The following is a 5,294-nucleotide window of genomic DNA, read 5'->3' on the forward strand; positions in this document are numbered from 1 at the left end:
GGGGGGACGACATAATAGTGGTCGGTGAGTTTAAGATGCGCCGATCTGTGCTCTGCGGGTGCGATTCCATCCCAGTGATACGTCCACCGGTTTGAACACTTAAGTGGTGGTCGATCTAATTCTTATGAAAAAGGTTGGCTGGTATGATTGTTTTAGTGCAGATTTTGATCATCAAGGGCTCATCAATTCACAATATAAAGGGGGGATTGCTGGTGTTTGTGTGTGTGTGTGTTGGGGGCATTACCATAGCAACCAATATCCTGATCCTGTGCACCGAAAAACAAAAACAACAAAAAGTGGGGCACATGGGTGATCCTCCTACTGCCGGCCTTGGAGGCCCCCTCGTTCCGCAAACAGCCAGATATGTCACATATTCATTTTGCTCCACAGTGTGGCTCCCTCTGCTCTTGGAGCAGCAGCCCGTCTGGGAGTGTAAACAACAGGGTAAACTTTAGGGAGACTCTGGGTCCCATCTTCAGCAACCTTCCCCTCCTTGCTTCTGTTTTTTTTTTTTACTTTTTCCATCACTCATATATCACCACAACCACCAGCGGCTGCACCTGGGCCAAATAGTAGATGGGGCTAGTTTCCTTTCAACGTTCTGCTGACCTGTACGGTTCAGCAGGTACGTTCCCCAGAAAATAAGCTTCCTGTGATTGTCAAAATCCAGCATTGTGTGGTCCTCCAAGTACAGTAGGTGGCAAATTGGTTAATCTGGCACTGAGAACAACAGAACCAGTTTGACACGGTGGAAAACACGCTTCTTCCTTGATTTTGTTGGTTTTTTTGCCGAGAGTTAGACAAGAAGATCGACACCACTCACATCTGTCCATTAAAGGTGAAGCTATCGGAAGCAGCCGGTTAGCTTAGCTTAGCACAAAGACTGGAAAGTGGGTGGGGGGATATCAGCCTACCAGCACCTCTGAGATTACCTTTGCACAGCAGCCGATATCACGATATCATAAGATCACATTTCACACAAAAATCCATCTTGTTCAAAACAACAATGGCGGCTCTTAACGAGGTCAGCGTGGACGCTGCAGTAGCATCAGTTATTGGGGAGTATGTCTTCAGTGAGTTCAGATGGTTCTGTGTAACAAACCATTTTGGCGCGTCAGGTTAGCACCGGCTGCGTTCGTACGCAAAGGGCTCCAGCACAGCTTTCGAGCCTTTATGCTAAGCTAAGCGGCTGCTTGCAGTAACGTCATATTTCATGCACATACTTGTGAGTGGTATCGATCATCTCGTCTAACTCTCGGTAAAAAAAGAAAGAAGAAAAAAAAGCGCATTTCCCAAAACGTCAGACCTCGCCTTTATGTTTGGGCATGTACTATTTGGTCCAGGTCAGCTGACCACCCTGTCTACACCGCTTCAACATCCCACTGTGTTGCTCTATAAGGTGCTGTCATTCAAATACAAAACAATTATAAAATAGTACAAATCCAAAAAGGAATAAATTCAAATAAGAGAACACACGAGATAACAAAATCAATCATCTACATTACACGAGGGCAAAAGGGGGGAACCAATAGCTGCTGCCTATAGCCGTGAGATCTGTAAATGATGTGATGTTTCTAATCAAATAGGTCGAGTGAGTTCAGTGGGCTTACTGTGTGTGCATATCAAATGGAAAAAAAAATAACCCAACACCACCACCTATGAATACTACAATCCAAAAATGTCCAACTGGGCAACTTTGTGTCTGTGTGTGCGTTGTCAATCGTACCACACGCGCCGTGGCACAGATTGAGCGAGTGTGTGTGTCGCGTGGGGGGCGTGACAAAGAGCGGAGGCCAAATGAGGGGGGAGGGGGGGGGGGGGGGGGGAGGACACGCGGAGGCTCCTTGCCACCTTGGTTTTTCCTCCTTAAAATGCTTTTGGTAGGCAAGTCTGGTTCACCTACCACGCCTCATAGGTAAATAGTGCACATCGTTAAGATTAGTGTTAATTGATTCAAGCTTCTAGTGCAACCCTCAATCAAGATATGTTTTGGCATGGTCTCTCTCTAGTTAGTAGTAGGCTAAAAAGGGAGTCTTTCAGACGGAGAGGAAGCGTCGGTCAATTTGATTTCGTTTTGGGTGATGACGGACATCACAGGAGCACGGACTGCAGCTTTGATCGAGGCTGCGGGTTCATTGTGGGGGTGGAGCTTAAATGTTGTGTGAAAAACCGGATTTCTTTTTGTTTGTTTTTGTTGCGACAGATGATTTTCCTAGCCATTCATTACACAATGCGGCCTCACAGAGCAGGAGAAGTTGATGGTGTTCCTCCTCCTCGGGTTCCTTCTGCGTTGCTGCTGGTTCAGTGATTTCTTTTCGTTTAAAGGAGAGAGCTGCTTGCTGCCGTTTGTCCCCTTTACCCCTTCTGTATCCTGGCGTCCTCTTCGTCTGTCTGTTCATTCATCTTTTCCATCGATCCGCCTGGATAAATGAGTCCAGAGTTCCTCTTGAAAGCGTCGTGCTGCTGTCGTTGTTCCTGCGTTGTGTTTCGTGTCGGGTGAGACGTGCTGTCGGGGCCGGTCGGTGGGTGGAGTTGGTTGGAGGACGACTGTTATCCTGCGGGTTGTATCTCTGCTTTTTCTATTTCCGATTGTAAAGAAAGAATTCTAGTTGCTGGTTCGTGCACAGATCTTGTCAGAGGAACCAAGACTAGAAAAGACAAAAAAAGGGAAGTATGTTAGTATCAAAACCAGTAAAACATGTGTGAATGTGAACACAAGCGGTGGACAAAATAACAAAAACATCTCTGAATACAATCGAATCAATTTGGTGATTTTGGTGTTTGACTTAGACGGACATGAAGCTCTCCTGGTACAAAAGATGGCATCACTTTATCAGGTACACCTGTACCATCTAATGCAGGTGGTTACCAGACGTCTCCATGCCAAGGGCCCCCAAATAGCATTAGCTCATAATAACCAGGGCCCTCCTTTTGCAAGATGTCTTAACAAAAACCCATTGACAACGCTAAGGCACATGCTAAAAGAAGAATGACTACAAATATCTGTTTACACATTTTTGTGACTCAGCACCAGTTAGCTAGATGCTAGCAACCTAGCTAGCTAGCTAAATTTCAGTTGCAGAGCGGCTTGTCGGGCCGTTACAGGTCAACACTGAGAGCTTATGACTAGGGTTGGGTACCGAAAACCGGTGCCATCCAGCATATATGTGCGAGGCCCCAAAAACACTGGCGCAATCCAGCACTTTGTCTTGACATTGGTGTACTGATTCTACGTTAATCACCGAGGTCGTAGTGGTCAGTGGTGTCACACTGGACGTCATGATATTGAGTATGTTTCTAATATTTAGTTATCTAAGATTATTGAAAGCTAATTTCAATATAATTTGTACAGGTGCACCTAATAAAGGGAGGGTATCTGGCACTTTGCCACAAAACTTGACAAAAGTGAGAAAGATTCATCCTCTGGGGAACATGAATGTCTGTACAGCGTTCCGTTATAATGTATTGAATAGTTGTCTAAAAAACCGCAACGTCTTGAGTTCGATTCTGGCTTTGGGAACTTTGTTGCATGTCAACCCCCCCCCCCAATTTCTACACTGTTCTCTGTCAAATAAAGGCAAAAATATATTGACATAAAGTATATCACAAATCGCTAACAGATGCAGCCCTCTGAAACCATTGTACTTTAACTTATCTTTGTTATTTTATGCTGGTTCCTACAGTTCAGAACAGGGACAGAACCTCCAGCCTACTCTGTCCATTTCTGGAGCGAAGTACGGCGTGTCTCCAACTTGGCCCGAGCAGCAAATGGCTACTCATGGCCGAGCAGCAGCTTGGGGGGGGGGGACCCCATCTTTACATTGGGGTCTCTCCCGCTCGGCGTGAGCTGGGAGCAGAAAGTGGGTCACCGTTGTTGGCTGCCCTGCTTGGCTTGCGGGATCCGGCGCCGTGTGCTAGTGCGCCAACATTCTACGAGGCGAGCCTTGGAAACTACTCGCAGCCTCCGGGGAGGCGGCCTTTTGTTTTGTTTGACTCTAACAGGTCGCATGAATACCAACCCCCCTTCTGCCTCCTGCCCTTCTCAGCTACCATACTCCCCTGGGCACAGTCCCAGCAGGCCTTGGGCATTGTAACTTGTCCCTTCTTAGTTACTCGCCCTCTCTCCTTCACACACAATCTATCTATCTCCCGTGAAACACTCCCACTAAATCCTTGGCAGCAGACAGTGACCACCCTCTTTTCTTTCCTGCCCCCCCCTCTTCTCAAATTCAAGATCAACTGGCTATGACATCATGTCTGGTTGCCCGAGGTAACGAGACAGCCGAGACGTGACTTCTGCCGGGGGCCGAAACTCGGTCCGCTCCGCTCCCTCCACCCCCCCTCCTGCGCTGCCCCCCTTCGGTGTCTCGTTTCCCAACCTTCTCCCCCCTCATGCTCGCAGTGTCTCACATCTACCACTAGAGGGCACACGGAGCCCACTGTTGTCAGTGTATAGCGAGAGACAGAGAGAGAGAGAGAGAGAGAGAGAGAGCTCCTCGGCCCTGTCCCGTAGTCACCACATACACACTTGCTGACACGCTCTTTTGTCTGGTGATCTATCATTCCTTTTAGTGGCTCATCAATCTTTTTTGTGAGGCACATGCAAACTATTAATGCTGTGTGTTTTGGCTCTGCCTCCAAATGTAAAACCAGACATTATGTCCCACTCAGTGCCGAGCATCAATGAGCGGATTAAGAGAAAGCACAGACGGACAAAAAAAAGTATGTAGATGCTCCATATTGTTTTGGTGTCGGCCTATTGTTCATGGTTTGGGTCGAGGGCCTGGATCACACTTTAGTCAGTATCGTGCTTCCAACTTTGTGGCGAAGTCTGGGGAGAACCTCGTCCTGTTTCAACACGATAATCCCCCCCCCCGTGGATCTCTGACAGGCCTTATCATCCAAAAATCAGAGCCCGACCTCCCTGTAACACTCTTGTGGCTGAATCGGTAGCGAATCCCTGAAATCAGGTACAGAAATCTGTTGGAAAGTCTGAAACCAGAAAAGCGGAGGCTTTTTATGGCAGCATGTCGCCCGTGGGCGTTTTTTGAAATGAGATGTTCTGCGATCACATACGTATGTCCGGGGTGTCCGCTTACCTTTGGTCACATAGTGTGTTAAGTTGTGTTTGACATACCAGGGTGAAAAAAGTGAATACATTCATTTCTACACGAGAAACAACGAAGGCAGCGGGATGAAGAAAGGGAAAAGAGGTGCAGCGAATCAAGATGAAGATTGGAGTGAAACAGAGAGAGAGAGAGAGAGAGAGAGAGAGAGAGAGAGAGAGAGAGAGA

Source organism: Anarrhichthys ocellatus, unplaced genomic scaffold (genome assembly GCF_004355925.1).
Source record: "Anarrhichthys ocellatus isolate YVR2014 unplaced genomic scaffold, GSC_Weel_1.0 scaffold965, whole genome shotgun sequence".
NCBI lineage: Eukaryota > Metazoa > Chordata > Actinopteri > Perciformes > Anarhichadidae > Anarrhichthys > Anarrhichthys ocellatus.